This window comes from Zonotrichia albicollis, chromosome 1, assembly GCF_047830755.1.
Source record: "Zonotrichia albicollis isolate bZonAlb1 chromosome 1, bZonAlb1.hap1, whole genome shotgun sequence".
Taxonomy (NCBI): domain Eukaryota; kingdom Metazoa; phylum Chordata; class Aves; order Passeriformes; family Passerellidae; genus Zonotrichia; species Zonotrichia albicollis.
In genome coordinates, this window is record NC_133819.1 from 140,936,811 (window position 1) to 140,963,089 (window position 26,279).

General features: G+C 34.9%; 1 long non-coding RNA gene across 1 annotated transcript; it reads left to right on the forward strand.

The window, feature by feature from the left end:
- The first annotated feature begins 5,424 nt into the window (after positions 1–5,424).
- On the forward strand, positions 5,425–13,175 carry LOC141725426 (uncharacterized). Its single transcript, XR_012577274.1, has 3 exons — positions 5,425–5,510; positions 10,035–10,187; positions 11,893–13,175. It is a non-coding gene; the product is annotated as an uncharacterized LOC141725426 (long non-coding RNA).
- The last annotated feature ends 13,104 nt before the right edge of the window (positions 13,176–26,279 follow it).

The window sequence follows — 26,279 nt, forward strand, 5'->3', positions numbered from 1 at the left end:
CTGAAACAGTTTATTTCTTTATGAATATTCATGAAATTATTTTAGAAAAACACTAATTTTTTTGTGATTGCTTTGTTATAGTCTACCTTAACACTAAACACATTATAAAATATAAATCTTTAAGCAGATAGGGATAGAAAATGTAATTTTTTATGAATAGTCTCAATTGCCAAGGACAACCTTCTCTGAGAACTTTAAACATGAAAATAAAGCATAAGAACTTGGGAGAACTAAAAGCTATATAAAATTATATGTCTTTGTATTCCACCCCAAGAGAGTTTAAGCATTGAAAATCAGTAATTTTAATCAATGCAGTTAGTAACTTTTAGTATAGAAGTACATTTAGGTGGCAGAAAGATATAAGCTAAGAATAAGAATTGAACTGTTTCATCTAACTACTCACAGTACTGTGGCCAAACTCAGCAGAAGCTGCTAAATCAATTTGAGCAGCTGGTACATATGGTGCCTTATTTTTCCATAGATACAATAATGACAGCACCACCCATACACAAGTCCTTCCAACTGCAGGGCAGGCACATTATTAGAGTTACAACCCACATACAAACATTCATCCACTTACTAGTGACAACTGAGTTCTGATTATGTTACATATCTGAACGAAAGACAAAGAACTGCAGGCATTCAATAGCTAAAAGAATAATTCATTTTTCAGAAGAATATTGAATGTGACAAATAATAGGTTTCAAATGTACCTAAGACATATTTTTGCATATTCCCAAAGCTAGAAAATTCCACATGACAAAATTTGTGGTTAACATCTCCTTGAGTCTGCCTGCAAGCACTTACATTGTCATCTTTGAGCACAGTAGGAACAACTGAAAAATCAACAGAGTTGCCCAAGGTTTTCTGAGAAAATTACACACTGGAGAAAATAGACTGTGATTGTGCTGTAAAATCCCATCAACTCTCAACCAAAGGCTACAGAATGGAAACAAAAACATTCCCAATGCATTCAATGACTGTATACAAACACCTTAAAAAAATCTGATGTAAGAATATCGCCTTTATTATAACACTGATATTATTTCAAAATGTTTCTACAGTGATCTACACTTGGTGGAAACTCTGCATATTTATCTTACTGTACTTGCATAGAATTTCAAAATTTGGCATCAAATCAAATTTTGGGAGTCCATTGTTTCTTTTCCACTGAGTTTGATGTCTTACTGATATTCTATTAGACAGCAATATAAAATCAAAGCAACAATTAGAAAATTAGAGAGGCACTTGTCAAAGGCTGTTAGTGTAGGAAAAATTAGCATAACAAATATCTTTAAGAGATGCTCTTTAAAATTACAACTGTCAATTCATATTTAGCATTATAGATGAATTACCTTGTTGAACACCTACCAGCCTTGTTGGGCACAGTGAGGACACCTGAGCACATGAAAACTTGGGCTGGAGTCCATGTGAGTGACATATGTTGATTGGTTCTCTTAATCCTGACCAGGCTTCTTGTTGTGCACCTAAATATGGACATTAGTATCTAATTTTAAGCCTCGGGGTCTGAAAGGCAGTTAAATATGTTTCTGCTTGAAAATGACTCTTTGTATATCAATAATAATCCACAAAGTTGAGATCTGCCAGAGGGGAAAAAAAATGAAATGACCTGGTCATGCTGAAGACATTAATATCTCCAGATTTGCTTTAGGACTAGAGCCCTCACATGAACAACATTCTACAAATGATGAAGTGATGCTTTGCCAACAGACACCAGATGGTTGTTAAATGACAGATGAGAGTCTACATTGGATAGAGTCAACAAACCAGGCTGTAACATATGTAAAACTAGTAATCCATATGCAAGTTTCAGAGACTAAGTGCTCACTGCTGATTATAAAAAGTTAGTTCAAAATCATTGCATTTTCAAGATTTACTTTGCCTCAGCATTTTTCTGGTTGAAACCATGTCTTTATCACTTACCTGCTAGTGGTAAATGCCAATAGCCTCATGTGTGATGAGAGAGAGAACTGAGTTATCTGATGAGGAAAGGGCTTGCCTTTTTGCTTTGTCCTCTCAGTAAATGAAAGGAGGATCATCCTATTGACTCACATGGGAATTCTGTTTGATATTGCAAGAGATGATGACTTATCAGCATTTTCATGCAGCTGGTAATCAGAATAAGGCACAGAATCACAATACTTGGGCATGCTGATCTGTTGCTTCATGGGTTGTTGGTAAAAAAGGTACAAAAACAACATTTTCATTTTTAAAGTATATATTTCTGGAAGGTATTAGTGGAAAGAAAAGAAAATTAGTCTTCATTTTTAAATTCAAACAATATTTTATTTGATTAAGTTGCTTTAACAGGAGATACTATCTAGGAAGATGTATTTTTATTTATGCAAGAGGTAAATTTTGATATTAGTTTAAAGTTCTTTTGCAGATATAAGACCCAATCAGGAGCTGAAAAAATGTCAAGAAAGGATTTTTCCACTGTGAAAAAGTATTTGGTTTATTTTTTTCATTTTTCTTATCAGTAGGAGATTTTAAAAACTGTTTCCTTTCACAGCATTCTGAATATGATTTTGTGTTTTAACTATTGTTGAAATCTTAATCTGAAAACAAGCTTGTGAAATTTCTTATTTTTCAGTTACATCTTTCAGCTTTGCTCTGGGGTTTAAAATACCAGCTGAGGTACAAGTCAAAAATCTATGCATACAGAATGGTTTCTAATATTCCAGAAATTAATATCTGTGTTCCATTTCAACAGAAGATTAAAAAGGCTCTTAAATATTGCCTTGACCAAAGAAAGCATATAAGTAATTAATTGTTTCTAGCAGAACCCTGGTGAGTGAAGAGAAAATTGTAATGACTGACAATATTGCAGAGAATATGAAAACCATATTCTGGTTTTGATAGTGGAACCCCCAGGCCTTTTCTGCTTTATTTCCAGATTGATTTAAAGTCCATTGAATTTTGATTGATGTTTTTTAATGTGTAGTTTAGAAACAGGAGTGTGCAAAATATTTTTGTTTGTATAAGTTTATTAATATTGACTGAATTTACACATGTATGTGAGTATGTGAATTTGAGGTGGGATATAGTTTTCAAGCACTTTTCATCTCTGTATTGATGTTGAATTCTTTTACATCATTTTTTATAAAGTGTTCATGCGTGAAAATATAATTCTTGCTGTTCTTTCATTTATACCTGATAGTATTTCTTACCTGTTCTGGGCCCAAGAAGCTTGGTACAGTACTGTAGGGAGGACAGAATAATGATCTCAGTTAATAATAGATAAGAAAAAGATAATAAATAATGGGATCAGAACATGACATTGCCCTTAATCCTTAGGCTGCAAGGTGACCTCTCTGTACACCAAGTGAAAGCTCTTGAGGTGTATAAGTATATTTTTTCTGCACTGTGTTAGTAAACTAGAACAGACAAATTAGAATCTCAAGAACTGGTAGAGGCTGAGAATTTAGATAAGTATGGTAGAGCTTTCTTTGTCACTGCCTGTGTCCTTTGTTGTCATCATAGTTGCCATCACAGTTGTCATCATACTCTGGGGAGTAGGTAGTGTCACCAGCACTTGCCAGCAATTTGGAACAACAGGTGTGTAAGGAAATGTCCCAAATTCTCAAGCACCATTGCAAATGTCCCAAATTCTCAAGCACCATTGCAAAGATGAGTCACGTGTGGCAAGGCCCAAGAGGATACCTGGTTGGTATGAATATCACAGAAGAGGATAAGGATGGTTCTTGCTGACATTATATAAACACAAATCAGCTGAGACTGATACTAACACTTTTCCTCCTGGCTGCATGATATCAAGCTTCTGTGATAGGTATAAATATACACAGAACATTTACATGCATGTTCCAGATCTAACTTTCAGTATGAGGAAAAATGTGGCATTAGAAAATGAAACAAGCTGAATATAGCAAAATTCTAGGAGAGTTCTGGGAGGCATGAAGAAAATTATTTCGGAAAGAATGTCTACTTCACTTCGGTAAAAACTGGGAAACCTTGGATCTTTATAGCAGTTTTCAGAGTGAATACCAAAGTCATGGGGAAAACCCACAAGAACATCTTACCACAGCAGTGTGGACAATACTTCAGTACAGGCAGAAATTAATGCTCAGTATCAACCTGGTCAAGGAAATAAACACATCTATTCATTTCTGAAATTCTACTTTACAACATGTAAGTTGTAAGTATGTCTCAGTAAATTATCTCACTCATAATTTGTCTCATCATGGCAACAAAAATATTTCTTAAATCAGTGGAGCTGGGTGACCATAAAGATCTATCAAGGTGCCTAACATTCCATAAACAAGGCAGAAGTATCTAAATATGTATTTCTTTAAGATTTTAAAAAATGTGTTCTTGTATTATTAGCGCAAGCTTCTTAATTTCTTGATTTTTAAATGCAGAGTTAAGTGGAAAGTCAAAATTATGTTTTCATTTACTTTCAACTTGACATCTAAAAAGCTTTAATGTGACTTTAAAAATAATTAGAAATGTGCCACTCACTGATAGTGGCAGAGATCATGAAAAGTGACAAAACCACATTTTTAAGAACAGTTGCGCAGTCCTGCATGCAGAAATGTGAAAAACTCTTCACCTCAGCTCAAAACTGACTATATATAATCATGCTTTATTTATCCCTCTGTACTGCAGCTGAACACTCCCTCCATTTCCAGCTGCCTTGCCTGAGCAAGGCAGGGTGCTGGGAACGCCAGCGCTCTCCATGCTCCTGGTTTTTGTGTAATGCTGCATGCCAGGCAGAAGCAGCAGTTCAGAAGAAAGCTGATTTGCTAATGTGCTCCACTAAGGATAAATCAGCTACCTATAAATATTCAGATAAATGAAATGTGCAGCTGCGTTTTTAGATGGCCACAACCTGGTCAAATATAACTGGATTTTGTATAAACAAATATGCTTTTCCTCTACAAAGCACCATTCCTTTGAAACACAGACAGGCATGCAAGCACAAGTTTCAAGCATGTACCCAAATAATCCTTCAGAAAAAACCCTTCAGAAATCTTTTAATGTTTCTTTGATATGGGAAAATTTGCCTGAAATTCAATCTAACTGAACAGCTTTTGCTGAAATTATGAAAATTAAATATATCTTCAGAAAAATGTATATGCATAGAAATTCTATCCTGAAATGTAGCAGAGGTCTTATCAAGTGAAGAAATGTCTTAGAATGGAAGGTGTCAGCACTTTCTACCTGCTGCCCGTATCATAAACACAATTAAGTAATGTTGCAGCTCTAGAAATGTTAGTGTTTGCTAAGTACAAGGGAGCATGTTGCAAGTACAAACCCTGATAGTCATCTACCAACTACCGCTGCTATCAGGTACTTGCAGCAGGAAACTGCAAATGTGTTATTACTCTTACAAGATACCACACAAAGTCTGGTAGGCACAGCATAGATAAAACAGAAATAAAAACATTTTCTGGTTTGACAGCAATTTTTCCAAGATATATCCTGTAATTTTCCTGTCTTCCAGTTTAAGCAGAGGAGAACATAGGAAGGTATGTATCTGCTATAATAAAAAGTTTTCTTTGTTCATGGTTGCTATTAGTTCATCCCTGATGATCTGGAGGAAAATTGCAGAGGGAAAACTCAGGCTGAACACTACTTTGCTCAAATCGTAGTGTTCTGACTGGGAAATGAGACAAATATGTAGTTTCTGAAAATTAAAAAAGGTAGTTAATTTTTTTTTTCATTTTGGAGTACTAAAAAAGTTAATTTGTTTAACATTTTTTTGAACACAGATCAGGATGTTTTAAGCTGTTAAATTGTTTGGGTTTTTCCCCTTTATACCATTTATTCCTAGCAAAAGCTACACTCCCAGGGTGCTAAATAATTGCATTTCCTTCCTAGGATATTTTGTAATAATTATTTGATGTTTTAAATAATGTTTGTAAAGGCTTCCTCATCTCAAAAAAAAAAAAAAAAAAACAACCCAAAAACTTCACCCTGCATAGAGTATCTAAATTGCTTACCATTGGAGCAGATATATGATATAATATATAATATATAATATATGATACAATATCTATGTTGGATAGGGGTTTCATAGACTGCAACCTCTTTTGGAGGTTTAGATTTTTAGTTAACCTTTCCTGTTTGATTAAACAGATAGCTCTATTGATACTGCAAAAATTACATGGTTTATTTTGGATGTGTTTTATTTTCTTGGTTGGTTTTTTTTTTAGAAGCCTTCGTTTCTTACTTATTTACAGATATTTTCATCAGTTGCTCAGTTACAATGGTTAGCTCTGTAGTGACAGATCACAAGTTCATACCTCAGAATCAAGAGCAGGCATATTTACAGCAGCATAAATCTTAACATGAATTCATTAATACACAATACTCTAAATATTTTTGTTTTTTAAACATGAAATAAATACTAAAAAAAATTAAGTAAATTCTAGTTTTGAGGAAAAGAAGCTTAATTTTGGGAGACAAAAGAAAGCACTAACATATGTAAAGTAAATACTACTGTAGACATATTCAGAAAAATACAAGTTTTAAGAATAGTGTTTAAATAGGCAATAGTATTCCTTCAAAGCTTTATTTAATATATGTCACTTACATTTTGTTAATTGGGGTATTGTCAACAAATTTCTCTTGACATAATATAACTACTACAGAGCCTTCCCCAAAATATTAGATGAAAATATTGAGTATTTAATTTAATTCATTAGTTTAATTAGCTCTGTTTAAAAAATTATCTCTGTAGCATACATCTAATGAAATCAGTAAATTAATAGACAAGAAACACATACACATTAGATTCATTACTGTTTTCAATGTCTGAAACACTGATATATTAAAAATATTTTATGAATTCACAAAATGAAGGTACTTAAAATGATACCTGTCACTATTAATTACAAACTTGATCACAAGAATTCTTAATAGAAATTTTCTCCAATTCTCCTGAATTACTCTTCCAGTTTCATTTGATTTGTTCTGCTGCTAACAAAATCTTGCCACTTACTTGGAGTAAACACAAATTACTTCAATAATTTTTAAAGTTTTTCAGAAAAAAAATCTGTACTAAGTTTTAAGGAAATAATTTTAAAAATCATTCTGAAAAATGTGTTCTAAGAATTATTCTCTGAGAAATATATCCAATAGTCAAAAATTTTAACCAATATGTAACATAAATATTTATATTATTTCCTTGTCAGAAAATATTACTCTTCTAGTAGAATTTTATTCTAAAGATTTCTGTGACAATCACTGGTGTCACAGAATTATTCAATACATGGTACAGTCTTCTAATATACTTCACTGGAGTTTGCACCTCCACTTGAATTCCACTTTTAGACTATATTTTTGTGAGCAAAGTTAAAACACAAAGACAATGATCTATGATTTTTAGGGGTTTTCCCAAGGAAGAGAATGGTCTAAATGTCCTTCTTTAAACTTCTTATAATATTTCTTGCTTTGATCAATTTCACTTTAATGTTGCTTCGACTCTACTGTTTCTTAAAGTCTTGTAGGGAATCTTTTTCTACTAATTCACAGAATTATTCCACACACATTTCTAGTAAATTCCAAATCACCTTTTACTCTTTTGCTGCTTCAATGTCTGATCAATTTTATAGAGAAGTTTAGGGACTTAACAGAAACAAGGTTATTTTGATGTTCAGTAGAGCTAGAAGAAAAGAAAACAGATTTGCAGAAGTACATGGTTTCAGTGTAAATTGCAGGTGTTCAGATTGCACTTCAGAACTCAGCTGAAGAAACTAATTCAGTGTTCAGAGGACTTTGAGGAGGACCTCAGAGGCCAGTTTTTGTAATTATCTCATTCTACTTTAATGACAATATGAAATGTATAGGTATGAGTTGGAAACTTCTAAAAATTAGAACTATTTCCATGGACAATTTCTAAATAATTGAATGAGGGATCAAAACATAGTATATATCAGTTTCTAAGAGAGATATCAGCTGGATTCAAACTGCAAGTTTTAAAACTAGGAAGTTTCCAGTAGTGAATCATAGAATAATAGAATATCCTGAGTTGGAAGGATCATCCACAAGGATGACGAATGTCCAGTTCCTGGCTCTGCAATATTTCATGATGCACAGCACCATCCCCAAGAGTCACACCATGTGCCTGAGACTGTTGTCTAAGCACTTCTTAAACTCTCTTGAGCTTGGTGCTATGAACACCTCCCTGGCAAGGCTCTTTCAGTGTCCAACTCCCCTCAGGGGGAAGAATCTTTTCTAAAATCCAACCTAAACCTCCCCTGACGCGGCTTTAATGAGAATCCGTAATCCTGAGATATATCATCTTTTTTAGTCTGACTAAAGATCTCATCTAACTTTAGCACTGAAAAATATTAGATGACAGCACTTTGCTGGGGCCTTAAGTCTGTTGATTATGTCTTATTTATTTATTGAGCCAGGAACTGCAGGTTTCATTTTTTTGACTTTTCAGCTATTCATGGGGTTTTTCTCATGGAGGAGGAGTTCTGCCCAGAAATTTATCTTTCAGTGGAGCTTCAATATTTGATTGTTTTCCATGTACTAGAAGGATTTCTAATATATTTTTCTCCTTGCAGATGAATAAAAGCAGGATATTGTCCTTGCAAGATATCACCTTTTCTGAGGGCTATATCAACATTGTCATTTTTCTTTCCTATGATAAAAGCAGTTAATGCAATTTTGTCTGTCAGGAAACTGCCAAAATTGCTTGTGAATAGAAAAGAAAATAGCATTGTTATTTGTAGAACAGTCTTGCAGACTTGCACATTAGAAAGATGTCCTCTTCAGCCTCTGTTGCTTTGCTTGTATTTTTTTTTCCATTTTCTTTCTTTTTCCTAAAAATTGCATTTTTCTGGATGGCATTAATTTTTGTTTTACTGCTTTCTTTGCATAAGGATAAAACTAATAATTGCTTCCATATGCATTAAGTAATTCAGTTCCATTGCAAGCTTTTGGAAGTAACATATAGACAGTTTTCAAGGAAAATTCTGACATGAAGTTTGGGAGAATGGAAATAATATTATTTTCTTTCCTCACACCTTTCTTGCTACTGAAAAAAATAATGATGAAGAATTCTAGAAAAAAATTCTCAAAGAAAAATAAATGAGAAATGGGAAAGATAGCACCTAAAATTATCTCCTAGGCTTTAACTCTTATAGCTCAAAAATAAATTAATTTTTCCAAGATTTTCATAATTAATAAGGAAAAGTCTTTTCTAAAGTCTAAATACAAGTATTGAAGCTCAACCATGCTTATTTCTTTAAGTAAAAAGGCAAGTTGAACACACGGCTTGGGATGAAGACAACTGCTAGTGAATTCCACTTGTAAATACTATGAAAAAATATCTCAAATTATTCTTATAATTATTCTAATTATCAAAATTAGCCTCTAATCATTATAAGATGCAGATTTTTTAAAGTTTTTTTTTTAAATTAATCTGTTTGCAACCTGAGGATTTTTTGTGGAGCTTAATTCACATTATCCTTTGACAAAATAAAGTATAAAAATTCTTCCAAAAATGTGTGTATATTGTGCTGTTAAAGAATTATTCACTTTCTGCTCATGAATGTCTGAAGATTCAAGGTTCTGCCCGATGAATATTTATTTTAAATAAAAATTCCTATTTATCAAAATGGCAGTTGCTAGAAATGCCCCTTGTATTTGAAGGTAGCAATTTATATTGCAAAAAAGACCATTGTTTCTCTCTCAAGAAAAAGCAACCCACAACAGCTAAAATAGACACCTTCATTTTCATGATGTTTTAAAAACCCAGAAGAGAGAAATAAAAAATAAAAATATTTTTGCCTTTGAAAGTGTTTGGTCAAGTAAAAAAAGCAATGAGAGGTTTCTGTCTTCACAGAGTTAGTAATATAATCTGCTGGCTAGATAAAAAGTTTTTTAATATCTTAATATTATAATAATTAATATTATTGTTAGGATGTTACAGGTCATTGAGATGTACTAATGAAGGTATTAATTTATCAGAAGATCAAATGAAATTGATGTCTCTCTTATTGTAGATACATCAGCTAGTTTACTTTTCTGTTTTTCAGAGAAGTTTTGATTTGAAACTACAGTATTTTTTAGGCAAGAAAAGCACAATATGATTGCCACAGACTTGACGAAACACTAAAAAAATACAAAATGAGAGTGATTCCAGAAAAGTGAGTGATACTGTGCTGGAAGTAAATTGCTAATGGAATTGAGTAAGTACCCATGTGATACTGTCATCCTTCACCTTGCCACAAAAAAATAGAATCTTCTCAAAACTGTTACAGAAAAATAAATAAATAAAATAATAATAAAAAGAACCCAAAACACAGAAAATGAGGGCTCCATTTTTAAAAGAAATGAGGAAGAAAATTCAGTACCTGCATTCAGACGAAGTATAATAATAGTTGCATTGGAGTTAAATAGATATTAAATATTTCTTACACTGTATATTTTGTAAACATCTTTTTCTCATTATAGCTTTTCATTTATTAGCCTAGCCCAATTTTTTTTTCCTAGTTAGCAAAAATCAAAGTAATATTTCATAATGCATATTATTTAAACTGCTACAAAAAATGTAGGTGTAGGGTTTTTGCAAATTTTTTTTTTAGGTCTCAATACAACCATGAAATATTGACACTCAAGGTTAAGATATCACACTCAGTGCTTCCTACCACCATATCCCATAATACAATTTCTTGTGAAACAAGCCACATTAATGGCAGACAAACAGCTCACTCATATCCAAACCTACATACCCATACCTTGCAAGGAGCACTTTTGTTTAGCATTTCTAGCAGAATTTGTTATCACTACTGCACAATTTGTACATCCCCTTTAACACTGCAGAAGTCTACTGTGTGTTCCTGTGTATCCCTTTCATCTTCTTCTAAAAAACAGCTGATTGTTGGTTTTGGAAAGAAAACACAAGTCAGCCATTAAGTTAAGGGTAGGATCAGCTCTCACGCTGTGCAACAACCAACAAATTTTTGTCACCAGCCTGGAGGTCACATTTCAGACTAGTAGTAAATAGTTCTGAAGAGACACCTCTGAAAGACTGGTACCTCTAGAGAAGTGAAAAGCCTAGAATACACCAAAACTGTGGCTTCACTTTAGCCAGCCCCCTTCATGCATTCAGCCTCCAAAAAATGATTGGTCTGATCATGCGTTTAATCCTAGCACAATGTGCCTTTTCAGAACAAAGTTTTGAGCTTCAGAAGGAAAGCTGAACAGTAAATGTTACTCAAGCTACACATTATTTTGGAGATTAAAATGTCTACCAGTTTACTACAAGATCTGCTAGTCATGTCCTGCCTTGTTACCTCCCAACAAGAAGAATCAAACAGTCTTGCAGTAGAGCGAGCGGCCACACACTGAAACACACATTAACAGGATTTTCAGTCAGTTATCCATCTACATAAATTTTTCTAGAATATTACCAGGCTGTTGTTAGGATAAATTTGATCTCCAATTAACTGACTTCTATAACTCTTAATATTTAATGTATAATTGAAATCTAGTAAAAATGTTTTCATATGAGAAACCATCACAGAAATCCTTTCTAGAGAATGTTCTACAAATATTCTAGATAAATATATCCTAGCAAGGATATGTTTAGTTACCCAAAGCACTTGCAGGGAAAGCTGATACTGGCTGTCTTGACTTTTAGTTTAAAAGTTTTCAATGTCCTTCATTCTTGAATTAAGTCCATGCAGTCAAGAGGCTTCAAAAAGTCATCTTGTTGCTATGGCCTCTATAGTTTGGCTTGATGGATTTTTGTTTGGGTTTTTTTTGTTTGTTTACTGGTTTATTGGGGGGGGAGGGTCTGTTTTTTGTTGTTTTTTTTTTTTTTTCTTGTTTTTTGGGGTTTTTTTGCGCTTAATTCTACAATCAGTCTCTTTTTCTTCCTTTCCCTTGGAGGTGCAATGATCTGGATTCATGGAGCAGATTTCCTTCTTGCTGCCTACATGTCCTCTGACATTACAGCCCCACAGGCTGCAGGGCATTTCCAGGGAAAAGTCTGCACTCTGCAATGGTTCTTGTGAAGTGACAGCCAGCAGCAGTGACGGCAAAGCACACAGACGTTCTCTGTGTGACCAGTTCCTGTCCTTTGCAGAAATATGTAGTACTTCTGCAGCAAGTTGTGGATGAAATAACATGCAAGGATGCCATTTATCACAATGCACATATTTTCTACCCCCTACCTCCCAGCAATCAGTTCAGTATTCATAAAGCAGAATCTGTGAAACTTGCTCCCGAGGGAACTGGCTGATATTGTTGCCAAGCCACTCTCAATCATATTAGAAAAGACCTGGTGATATTTAAAAAAGGGAGAAAGTAAAATCCAGGGAAGTTGTGAGCCTCACCTCTGTGACTGGGAATATCATGGAATAGATACTTCTAGAAGATAAGATAAGGCACATAAAAGCCATGGAGGGAATTCAAGGTAGCTGGAATGGCTTTAAAATTTGTGCCTGACCAATCTGGTGGCTCTTGGTGATGGAGATGGCAATGGTTGACATTGATGTCATGTATCTAGAATTCTGTATAGTTTTTGATAAGATTTCACGTGACATACTTATCTCAAAATTGCAGTGACAGGGATTCAATAAATGGTGAATTGGCTTGATGAATGTAGCCAGAGAGTTGTGATCAATGGGTCCATGTCCAGTTGGAAATATGCACCAAGGCTCTGGAAACTTCCTCAAGGCTCTGCCCTGGGACCGGTGCTCTTCACTGTCTTCATCAAGGACACACAGTGAGACCGAGGCACCCTCAGCAGGTCTGCAGACAACACAAGGCTGGACAGGTGAAGAATGGGAGAAAAGGTTGGCATCTAGAGGGACCTGGACAAACATGAGAAGTGGGCCTGTGGAAATCTCATTAAGTTCAACAAGTCCAAGTACAGTGTGCTAAGTCTGGATTGGAGCAGTACCAAACATGAGTGCAGGCTGGGAGTTTAGTCATTGCTTTTTAAGCATTCCTTTTGTTTCAATCATTGTACAAAAGAAATCGCAAGATATGGAAAGAGAAGCTTGTACATTCCAACTGATGAATGTGCTAAATAAAAAGATATTCCATTTCATATTGAATATTAACTGCAAAGTTAACCACTGAGGTAATTATTTTCAGTCTGTCTGAATAAATGTAGATATAGATAAACAATGTCCTTCTAAAGGAAACTAAATAAAGTGTCTATTCAGCTGTGGAAATAATTTCTGCATGTAGTGTATAAGTTTGTACAATCACATCTGTTCATTATAAGGACAGCATATATTTTTCCCATTCTAGACTATTTATATTCTATACAGCCATTAAATACTGGTTGGATCTCTGGTTTAAGAAAGCCATGGGACACTTATAAATAACTAAGAATATAAATTTATAGACTTGTGACTATACACTTTATAGTTGCATAGTATTGCAGTGTGTTGCAATTTCCTGTTTTAGACTTCCCAGTCCCTTCCCAGGTGTGGCAATACCTCTCTTCCCCCTCACCCCCTGCTGCACTGTCAATCAGTCTTAGCATTCCAGCAAGGCCTCGTGTGGTTGGTCAGGTTCAAAGGATGCTCTTCAGGCCTGGGGGTCATTGGCCTGTCTGGGTGTCCCTTGTCCCCCGTGACCCTCCTCCTCCCACCTGGCTGGTTTTCACCTGTCCCTTCCCCTCCCCCTGTCCCTGGGCTTAAATTGACCAAGGACCATGTGCTTGGTGTTCTGTTGGAGCTGTTACCAAGATTCAATTGTCTGTGACCAATAAATAAATAAATAAATAAATAAATAAATAAATAAATAAATAAATAAATAAAACTCTGGATATAAACCCTCCGACAGAATCTGTCTCCTTTTCCTCTTCACCATCACCTGAAGCCCTTCCACCTGAGGTAAACTGAGTTTCTAGTCTTGCCTGGACTTGTTCACTGCCCAGCTGCAACATCCAGCCAGCCAAAAGTGTCTCTGAGGTGAAATACCACAGATGCTGCCTTTGGCCAGCAGCAAGGGTCAGATGAGCCCAGGCACAATCTACCTGGTAATATTGGGATCCTATTCTAATAGCATAGGGTTCCTAAGTCTTGAGTGTTTATTTGAGAGGTTCAATGTTTTAACTACTTTTTTTTACCACAATCTGAAAAGAGTCATCCTGCCTGACACTCTTTGAGATATTAAGAAAGATTTATGTTCACCTGCTTTGAAACATAATATATTCCCACTTATTATGGAAATAAGATTCTTTTGTATCATTCTAGCAAAAATATTTCCATAGAAAGTGATAATTAGGATAAATTATATTTGAAAAACTTGACTTTCATTTCATGGAGTGAACAATAAAAGAAGCAGTGTGACTATATTCTTACATTTGCAGTAATTTAAGATGATGATTTCAGGGCCTTCTTTTATTTTGAAGCTGTCTCAGAATCTAACTCAATTGTTGAGATGAGACATTGCTGTATAATTCAAGAGGCAGAGATAATTCCAGTTAATTATCATATAGATTCATTAGGAGCTTGTATGTGATTCTGAATATATAAATCACAACTCATTGTAAATCCAAAGAATATATTTTCATTATAATAAATATCTATACATATGCTATGTATTCCTAATAGCATCTATGATTATGACCAAAAAATGAGAATGTTTTATATTGTTATAGTGTCAGTCAAAATCAAATGTCAGCAATACTAGGTGCTGCTAAATATCACAAGTTCACCAAATGAGAACCTGAGAGCTCAAACTGAAGCAGTTACGTTTCTGGTGGCAGCAAAAATATTTGACACTTCATGGAGCAATGTCATTGACTATCACATCCTTTGATAACTGGGTTATGACTTAAAAAGACTGAGTGGACTTTAGGCTCCACTACCTTTGTTCCTAGATATTGAAATTAATTGGTCCTGAGTCTCCTTTCTTCCTTTCTTGTTTTGTGCAGTGTTTCTTTGCTTATGGTGTGCTATATTCGCACATCATTAAAATAATTTGTGCCTCATGCAAGTAAATTGCTGAAACTTGGGCATTTAACATATAGGCAAACATAGTTGTATTTAGGGCATTTTTATGTTTGTGTTTCTTCATGATCTTTCTCTATCCCTTTTCTCTGTCTATTCCTTCTCTCTCTCTTTGGTCATAAAAGAAAAAATAAGGGAAATAAACAAGAGTATCTAAATGGCTTTACAAATAAGAGAAGCCAAGAGTAAGACATTTTTCACCAAAATAAAGTATTTAAATTAATTCAGGATGTGATTTTGTGTGAGAGGGAGATTAGGTTACATTTTGTACTTTGCACTCTTTGCCTTTCATCACTGCTGATTGACGTTTTGCTTTTGCTGTGCTGTATCAATGACAAAGTATTGGAGACAGTAACTACATGCAGACCTTATCCTGGAATAGTCTCTGATTCAAAATGCCTTTTGAGTTCAATGACATGCCCAAGCACCAATACAAATATTTAGCAAGAACCCGTATATTTACCCAATAGAGATAATATCCCTGATTTCTTAGAGAAAATAGGAAATGCTATATAACAGCATGAATACTATCTGGGGTACCTCTGCTTTCTGTTCAAGCAGACTACTTCTGGGTAGACAAAACAGATGTACAGAATAAAGGGAAGGAAAAGAGTAGTGCTGCTCTGAGCCTCAATAGGGTTTTTATATTATTTTTAAACTGCCTCTTGAAGTTTCATGCTGTATCAAGGAACACTTAACCTTTTTTCCCCCTAACAGAAGTTCTTCTTTTTTTTTTTTTTTTTTCTTTTGTTGTCCTTTCCCCTGTAGTTTCTAACTGTATTTTTGGTTTTCGGGGGTAATATCTGGTCTAAAAGAAGCTGCAAAAGAATGTAGAAAAACTGCATTATTGTGCTTTGGCCAGCTACATTAGGACTTTCAACAATGCAAGCAATGGTGTTCCATTTTGTTCACCTTAGGTTTATTCAGGTTTTTTTTATTTCTTTTAAAGTGATGATACATTTCTTGACTCTCTGGTGAGACTGAGTGCTGCCTCCTGTCCTTTCCTCAAACAGAATTTCTTCAGAAGAACTGTGCTCTCATCATTCCAGCAACTCCTTATTTTCTGTCACTAAAAAGAAATAAGTTTTTCATAGAGGTAGTGTAAATATTCAGTAATTATGAGTACTCTTCAGTCATAATGCCTTTAGATGTTCAGAGAACTTTATCAAAGCTTATTCTTTAAAAGTTAAAAATGTAACTGCTGATGATCTGCTATGTGAAAACCAAACTAGAAGGAGATGAGAATGTCCCTGAGGAAAGATGTGGCTTTGGTACACAAACCTTCATGAGGTCCAAACTTCTCCTTAGAGAACAAGGAATAACAAATTCCAGGAAAACAAGCCCAACTGAAATACTTCATATTTATAATCCAAATGGCAATGGCAACAATACTTTAATAAAAATTACATAATATTAAGTAAAGCCTTCACTTCCCATAGGAAAACAGTAAGATAGAAGAACCATGGTATCTACTTTTCTCTCTAATCTTCACGTGGCTTTTCGAGATATGAAATGCCGTAGGCTATGTTGTGGTGATGCAGGGCAGTGATGGTGGTTGCTGTGGAGTGTGGTTTCTGGTGGTGGTGGTGGGTGGTTTTTTTGGTCACTTTTGGTTTGGGTTTATGTTTTTTTAACCTCTGGAAATAATGGAGCAATAGAGACACCTACTGGTATTTTTGCAACATTGAAAATTAATAAGTCTCTTGGGAAAACACTAAAATATTTAGTGTACATTATACTATTTTGCTTCCTATTATAAGTCTTGAGATTATAAAAAAAGAACATGAATCTTGGGAATAAAAAAAGTCACTGTTCACAATAAATTAGTAATCTTCCACATATGGAATATCCTCCTGAAATTCCTATTTTTTGATCAGAATATATTCATGAATTCTTAATGACATTTGACTTACTTTAGATTAAGAGAATATAATCATTTTATTCCTTAATGTGTAATTTAAATGACAGGTGATCAAATATATGTTGAGCATAGTGTGGAATAATCTCATTATAATAACCTTAGACTCTTTTGGACACCTAAAGCATTCTCCATTTTTTCCAGTTACTGACTTAAGTTTTGAAACTAGCATCAAGATCCTGTATTTTCCTTTCATTCTTGGGGAAAAAAAAAAAAAAAAAAAAAAGGCATACTTACATAATTATTGTCTTCTTCTATTTCCCTTTATGATGTTACTGACAGTTCTTGAGGGAAAGAGCTCAGTTTTTTACAACAACAGTTTTCTGAAAGATGTGGATAAATACCATATTGAAAGAGCCTGAAAAAAATGTTAGATGTTTCATAAGCAACTGGTGGCTTTCATTTAACAGACAGAAAGCCAGTTTGATCACTCTTCTCATTTTTTTTGTTTTATAAGGTTCAAGAACAAAAATATTTTATGTTGTGATTCTTGGCTACCTGGCTTTTACTCAATTAAAGCCACAAACTGATTATGTACTAATTATGATTCAGAACATTTCCCAGAGGGAGTAGAGACACAAATCTGATCTAATATGGTGTGACAGCTGGCTGCTATTCCTTTCTTATTATTAACGTCAGTTCTCAAGATGGTCTGTGCCATAGCTTGTTTTATCTGGGGAAAAACACTGGGAAAACTTGGAGAAAATGTAACATCCTCAAATTAACCAGAGTTCTAATCAGGGATTGCTGGGTTTAACTCAAATTATTGCACTATGTTCTCAGAGTGAAGAGAACTTGTTAAATCCTCATATTCATCACTGGTTCCAAATACAGGTAATTTTATGGAAAATAACATGATAACATTATGTTTTATTTGCGATTGTCTCCTTGTATGTGACCCTGGTGAGACTGTATCTCAAGTGTTGGATTCAGTTTTGGGCCCCTCACATTTAGGTGATGAAGGGTATCCAGAGAAAGGCAATGAAGCTGGTAAAAGGTCTGTAGCACAAGTATTACCAGGAGAAGCCAAGGGAGCTGGAATTGTTTAGGCTGGAGGAAGCTCAGGGGACACCTTATCACTCTATATTTCCCTGAAAGGAGGTTGTGGTGGGGTGGGGGTCAGACATTTTTCTCAAGTGATAAGTGATGTGACAAGAGGAAATTGCCTCAATTTGCACCAGGGGAGACTTAGATTTGACATTAGGAAAAATTTATTCACTGAAAAAGATTGTCAAGCATTGGAACAGGCTGCCCAGGGAATTCACCTTATCTGGAGGTATTTAAAAGACATGTCAATGTGGCACACTTGGGGACATGGCTCAGTGGTAGAGTTGACAGTGCGGGTCAGTGGTTGAACTCTATGATTTCTTTTCCAACCTAAATGATTCTAGCTGGGTCAATGGCTTGAACTCTGATCTCTTTTACAGCTTAAATGATTCTATTATTCTATGATAAAAAAACTGTTTAACAATTTGTGACTAGGGATTATGCTAATTTAAGTGAATCTTAATAACTCCTTCATGTTCTGAAGCTTTTCAGGCTTCTAAGAGGCATTGACTCAACTAGAAGTTTAACCAGTAGTCCAATTTTCAATGCAATTCTACTTGATTATTTATTTCAAGAAATAAATTCAGGAATTGAATTTGCATATGAAGATCTCTATGAAAGTTGCTTAGGAAAATTTGTTGAGAGATAATAGAAGACAGTATGTCATATCAGGTCTTTGCACGTTTTCTGCAGAAAGTGTTCCCAGCACTAAAAATAGTGATGTCCAAACTCATCGTAGATAACCTTTTCTGTGGTGAATTGATCACATGATATAGTATTAGATTAAAGGTTTCTCCTGCATCTGATATGGTTCTCCTGGGGTCCTAAGAAATAATCTGTGCACCCATGTGTGTGTGCACAGTATCTGAAATAAGTGAAAGGCTGTTTTACAACCCACCACAGTAACTCACAGGACACAGGATATCACATGAAGGCAAAAAAGAGACTGGTACCTCAACTGCTGAAGCAGATCTAGAGACCTCTTCAGGTGAAGGACATGAAGTCTGGTGGATACTGTTTACTAGAAGAACCCTCAGGTCTGAATCATCTCCAGAAGCATCCTGATGAAGACTTATTTTGAAGGAAATGGGTTGGCTTATACCAAAAGGGAATGAGACACAGCATTATATAATGTAGCCAAATGAAGGACCAAGGAGTGAACTAGGTAGCTAAATGTGAAGATGCCATATAGATAACAAGTAAGAATTTATAAATTTAGTCTCTGTATAACATGGTCATATCAGTCTAAAACACTAGAAATTCTTCAAGTTTCCATAGAATTCTTGTTTTCATGCCTTAAGTGTTCAGCTGCTGTAAGCAGGGCATTTCTTCCAGTAGTGCCTGTATTATTTCCTTTGGTTTTCTTGATGTTCAGTAAAGTCACTGAACATTCTTTAGTACCAATTCTCAGCATACTCAAGTCTGAGTCAAGAAGTTTATTGAACCTTTAGTAAGAAAGATAAGCTTTCAAATAGGAAAAAGGGTTTAGGGGGATCAGAAAGGGATTTTTGTATCTCCTTTGTTCATAAACTGATTTTAACCTGGCCATCAAAGACCACCAAGCACTTATTGCCAGGAAATGCTGCATTTCATCTTGTGATCTCTTAAGGAGTCAGTTACCCCTAAAAAAGCACCCCAACTTTGCCCACAGTATGCCAATTACAATATTTCGGAAAACTTTGTAATCCAGCTTCATTCTTTTCCTTCTTACAAGTGAGAGACAACTTCATCCACCTGTGGGGTAGCAGCTCTGAGGTTGCATCTTAGCTTGTTGATTATTTCACTTCACTCATGCCTTCATCCTTCATCCATTAATAACAGGGAATTATCAGACAACAGAAAGTGGTAAATTTTCCTGAATTTTTTCAGACCTGAAACTTCAACTGGACAAGTGGAAGAAACATGAAGACCTGTAGAATACAAGTCATAGTCTCTGTCAAACACTTTTTAAAAACATGGTACATCATCATTGTTATTATGAATATGTATTTTATAGCTGTTAGTTATGTCATTGTTTTCATTGTAAGGATCAAAGACAGCGGTTTACACAAACTAAACTTCATATTTAAAAATATCTTTTCATACTGTCCGCATTTCAGGATGTCTTACAAGTGATTTGTTGTCAAAATCAATGATTCAGCTCACAGAGAACCAAATTTTCTTTTCCCATCAGATTTCTATCTGCTACAAACACATTTCTTCCTGGAAAGAATCTGTATAATCCTACAATATTGAATTTGCAGCTATTATATATGTATATAATTTGAATAGTGGTGGCCAAAACAGAATTAAAAATAATATTATGACATGTTCTATCATTATTCCTCTGTCCTGAAATGCTAATTTCAGAAGACATTTAGATGCATTTTTACCCTCTTCTGTGAAAAAAGTATTTTCCAGGAAATTACATATAGAATTATACCGAAAATTTTCAAAAGGAAGTAGGAATTTGACTTTTAAAAAAGCAATGTAATATGGTCTGCAAGTCCCATAAATCTAGTGCTACTGATGTTTTATATCATATCTTCAAAACAAGAGAGATATAATTTTTTTGGTCTCAACTGATGCGTGGTATATATAAGAACACTCATATATATCATTCAGTTTTCTAAGCAATGGTCAATGAACTACCTAAGACATTATGAGTACCTAGTAAAAATTTCCATTTCATATCAACTCTTTTATACCACAAGGTTATTTGCATGTATTGAATGAAACACTTTAGGATAACAATAAATAAAATAGAAAAAAATGACCACTCTTCCTACCTCCTGACACATTCTTTATTTGTCATCTATTTTGATTTGTTTTTGTCTGCATCATAAATAAAACTATGAATTTATAAATGACTTAGAGATCTAACATTCACATACCGAAGATCACTTTTCTCTATCTAGTTTCTGTTTCTCTGTGTTCTCAATTTTCCTTTCAGTTTAATTCCCTGTTTCTGTGTTCTGCTTTTTACAACTAGAAACAAGAACTTTGGGAAGAAAGGGTTACAAGGGAGTCTCTCACATAATGAAATCTAGTATACTTCATTGCAAGTAACCAACAAATAAGAATTTGTTAAGAATATTCTCCACTATACATAGGATAGATGCTGTCACTTTTCTCGGTGCAAAAAAAACAACTCCTGTACTCTGGAGGCAAATGAAAGACCTACACTAAAGAATCAGAAACCACACTAAGCTAGAGGAAGAGAGCAGAAACCATATGAATCTCAGTTATCATATCTCAGAATGGAATATGTTCACAAAAACTCCAAGATAATTTTAGGATATTAAAAAATCTGTGCTACAGAAGAGGTTGAAGTGGCACCCAACTGGCAATCTGAGCTGGGGATTAAAAACTTTCTCTTTTATTTCAGAACAGCAATCCAATGAAGATAGAAAGAGTAATCACATCAGGTCTATACATATTAAATGTGACTAATAACCAGTGTCTGGAGAAGAAGGAAAATAAAAACACACATGAATTAGAAAAAAAAGTTAGTCTTAGGGTGGGAGAACGTGAGAACTCTTCCTTTTCTTCCTGGTTAATACTGACAATCACACTGACAGATACTTTGAGATTTAGGATTGGTGTATAACTGAAAAGATATAGTACATTTTTCAAACCATAGAGATATTGAAATCATAGGATATCTGAAAATTTAAAGAAGAAACTCCTAGTTTGTTCCCCCATTTATTGAAATATAACTTCAGGAATGCCTTCCATAATTTTTTTTTATGAGTGCTCCTGCCATAATTTAGTGACCACATTGATCTGTTTCTTTCAGACTGCTTTCACAGTTAAAATTTTTTTTTTAATTTTGCAACTTACTCTTATAAAAACAGAAGAAATTGTAATAACTATCACTTCTGAAGCTTTAGAGAATATTGTAACTCTTATCAAGGTCAAAATATAAAAGTCCTTGATTTCTTATCCAATATTTTGCTATTATACATCACAGAGCCATAGGAATCCACAGAAATTTTGAAAAGAGATGCTGCCAGTCAGGAAATGAATGCTGTGTTTTAAATGGTGTGTGCAGAATCTCTTTCAGAACTACTGGACTTGTTGGAGGTGTTGATTTAGAGGCCAGACTTTTTTTTAAATTTAATTTTATTTTTTGCTTCAATAAAACAAAGATGATTATTTCAAAGCCATTAATATTAATAACAAGAGAGCAACAGGTACTTAACTTCTTTAATTTAAATTAAATGTCTATTTGTTCCTCAGCTTCCTTTACATATGGCTTTACATATACAAATAACATCAAATAGCAGCATACAATCAAGCAGAAGCACCTGAAGCCTGGAACATTTGATGATGCAGGTAATGATGACAATTAAAAATAAAGACACAGCTGTCACTCGAAGAATGGCTAGAATTTTTGAGACTTCTACTATGTAGTTCATGTAGCCTCACAAACTTACCATATGGTTACCTCTTGGGGCATGTCTACACTAATTGGTTTATCTAAAACTGAGATGCATTGAAGCAAAAGCTGCAGTGTAACTGCTCTGATGCAATTGCATCTGAGATAACTGCCAAACCATGGTACTTCTCAAATTATTACTTCTACATGAGGGAAATTTATCTCAAAGCATGTGCTCAACCACGGTGCATACATTTGTTATGTTTTTTGAACTGATGCCTTGTCCTGTGCACCGTGTGATTTTTGCTGCAGAAAAGGAAGAATACTCCAATTACACCACTCTTTTAGATAGAAATCATATTACCATTTTTATTCATGCCAGGGCCTAAAAATTAATAAAAGAGAAGATTTCCTTATAGAGTTCTTAGAGGACCATGTAGGACAGCTGAGGAATACAACACAATTTTCAGGAAAAGTGTTTTTTAGAAGACCACGTAGAAGAGGGAATAAGGATTTCTTTCTATTTATTTAGAATGCTCAGCCATGTGTGCTGCAGCCTTGCAGTTAGTATCTGATTAACAGATAGATTTGAGCAATGAACAAACCAGCAGCTGTGGGGTGACAGTGCAGTGTACCTTCACGAGATGATTATCTAGAGGCAGCGAGGCAGTGGCCAGAATTAGTGCTCGATGCAATAACTGTTAGAGGAAACCGAGGACTTTGCTGAAATTTGGGAGACAGAGACCAAACAATGTGACTATCCAGGGAGCAGCTTGCCTGTACTTGACATCCCCTGAGGGCAAATTATCTTCTATGTTTTTTACTCCACTGAAGAGTGCATATTTTGTCTATAGGAAGGTACATTAGTATGCTGTACCTGTCTTCATGACTTTTAAAATTTAGATAACAGCATATCAACAATTTTTTCAGGGAGGTCAGTAGATCTTCAGAATTTGTTTCTCATCATCGCTGAGGAACCTTATGTAGGTTTACAGAGACCTGAAGTCTATGTGAGGGGTTGTTATGCATTTCACATGAAACATTCCTTTATCCATTCCTTTATAGACCTCCTGTCAGGAAGAAAAAAGAACTTCTTTGCCTTTCAATAGAAAAAAATATCAAAACATTACAGCCCAAGACTAGAATCAACAAATGGAAATAAACCAAGTTGTAATCATTAATATTTTTCCAAATAAGATGTTAGCACAAAACGTCAGTCCTTTTAGAGATTTTAGAAGAGTGATAAACTTTTTTCTAGGTGCAGATAGATTCCATGTTTGTGTTAAGGAGGAAACACAGCACTTTATCCAGTTAAATTTCTGTAGCAAAAAACCAGAATTGAATAGGTCAGAAGCTGGAGTTAAGGTATCATTTCCCTAAATAAGCTAAGGAATAAAGCAGTAGTGATATAAACAGGCAGTCTGTGTAGTCTGATATAAGAGGGGCTAAAAAGTGTATGATCCCCCTTGTAAACTGTTTTGTTTTTCAGGTAGGATTCTAGAGACCAAGGCCTGATTCCATTCTGTTGGACTCACACGAGGAGCATAGGAAGAACTGAAATAAAACAGATGATGGATAAAAACACTGAACATAAATTTCAGGTATACTTGTTTTTCATAATCCTGTTCATCAGCTTTGTGTTCTTATCCTGATCAATCCTGCATCTGCCAGTTCGGATGTGTCTAATTAAAAGGAAGTCCTATTCTGTCAGATGCAGGGTAAGATTGAATTCCAATCCTATTATTGGCACATATCTCCTTGTACCATGAAATAAAAAGGTAAAGATATTTCCAGAGGGTTTTTTTTTTTTTTTTGACAGGGACACAGCCATTGGTTTGGAAGCTAGTGAAAGACAATTTCAGCCTGTTATTTAAGAATTTTTGGTAACAGTTGCAAAATTTGAAATTCTATTTTTCATTCCCCTTATATACTGTATAATAGATTTTTCAATTATATGATAGTAATTTTGTAATGAAATAGAGACATTTATGAAGGGCAGCAATAAGCTAGCTTAACATGATGTCTGTGCTTTTGATTTTCCTGCCTGTTTATTTTGTAGATAATGCTCATGTTCATTTCATTGCAAGATTGTAAATAACATTGCTAAGGTATTATGGATAATGGCCTTGAATATTTATTGTTTTGTTAAATTTATACCTTTGTTGTTTTTGAAAGACCCAATATTTTAGTGGGAAATCACTAAATATTCTCTAGATTCTTGAATTAATAACTATTGCTACCAAAATTTGTAACTTATTTTGGTGAACAGCTAACGTAAAGAGTCTGTTTCACATCCAAAGAAAATACTCTACACTCAAACTTGTGTGTTTTTTCCTGAGTCTGCCTTGCTTATATCTTCAGACTGCTAAGACTGAAATAATAGTATTGAATTTTGAATTTGACAAATGAAATGAGGAAGCTCACCACAAAGACTGGAAAAGTACACCAATGTGTTCAGACATATTCTAGATATATCCTCATGGCTAGTGATAACTGATCTGAGAAGTGATAACTTTTCTCAGGTATAAGGCATTGCAAGTGCAATGTTAGAATCCAAGAGTGAAAGAGGCATACAGTTTTAGATTGAAAAACATCTTTGAAGAGAATGCAATTATGTGCAATTTATTTTAGTGTAATCTGCTGCTGGAAAGGGCATTTTGCTGTCTTCTACCTACTGCTGTTTAGTATTTTTTATTGAGGCTCCTGCAACTGTTTAAAGGGCATGACATCTGGAGAGTTAGTCTGGCCTGTTTTGAAAGTAATAAATTAAAACTAGTTTTCTGTTGAATTAAGAAGCTTAGTATCACAGAGTATGAAGAGTTGGAAGGGAACTGTGAGTATCAAGTGCAGCTTCTGTCTTGTCTTGCTCACCCATTCTTGTTTGATCCAACACAAGTGAGAGGGTTGAGATGTGCGATCTAATTGTGAATCAGGAGCAGTTTGCATCTTTTGAAAAATTTAATCAGCTCTCCATAAAATTTTCCTGGATGATATTTGAGCTGGAAAGAGAGAAGAGGAAGAGAAGAGGAAGAGAAGAGAAGAGAAGAGAAGAGAAGAGAAGAGAAGAGAAGAGAAGAGAAGAGAAGAGAAGAGAAGAGAAGAGAAGAGAAGAGAAGAGAAGAGAAGAGAAGAGAAGAGAAGAGAAGAGAAGAGAAGAGAAGAGAAGAGAAGAGAAGAGAAGAGAAGAGAAGAGAAGAGAAGAGAAGAGAAGAGAAGAGAAGAGAAGAGAAGAGAAGAGAAGAGAAGAGAAGAGAAGAGAAGAGAAAAGAGAAGAGAAGAGACCCTTCCAGTTGGAAGGGACTTTCACTTGGAAGATCTAATCCAACTGCCTGATTGATTTAAAAAACTTAAGGCATATTACCAAGAGTATGGTCCAAATGCCTCTTAATCACTGACTAGTTTGGGAGTCTGATCACTTCTAGGGAAAGCCTGTTCTCTTCAAATTGAGGCAGCAGCAACACCGAATCACTCCTTTAGCCCAGCTGGTCATGCTGTGTTTGATACAGTCCAGGATGCCCTCTGGGCTGCTGGGGCACACTGCTCACTTCTATTGAGCCTGCTGTCCTGAATCCAGCACTGTCAGATCCCTCTCTTCAGGGCTGCTCCCCAGCCAATGTCCCAGTTTATACTTGTGTCCAGCGTTACTTCCTCCCAAGTTCAGAATCCACTATCCTGTCAAATATCATGGAATTCATTTCCATTAATCATAGCCCTGTGCTCCAAACTATTTAGACCCTTCTTCAAGTCCTCTTGTCCTACAAGATGGAGAATAGCACCTCCCAGTCTAGTATTATCAGCAAACTTATTAATGGTGCCTTCACTGCCTTAGCCCTGCTGTTGAGTTTCTTCTTCAACGAGTGCACTACATGCCAGCTCATCCTCTAGCTGGATAACTGACCAGAAGGATGCTGTCAGAGACAGTATTAAAAGCCTTACTAAAATCCAGAAAAAGTACACACTCTGCTGTGTCCAAGTGTGA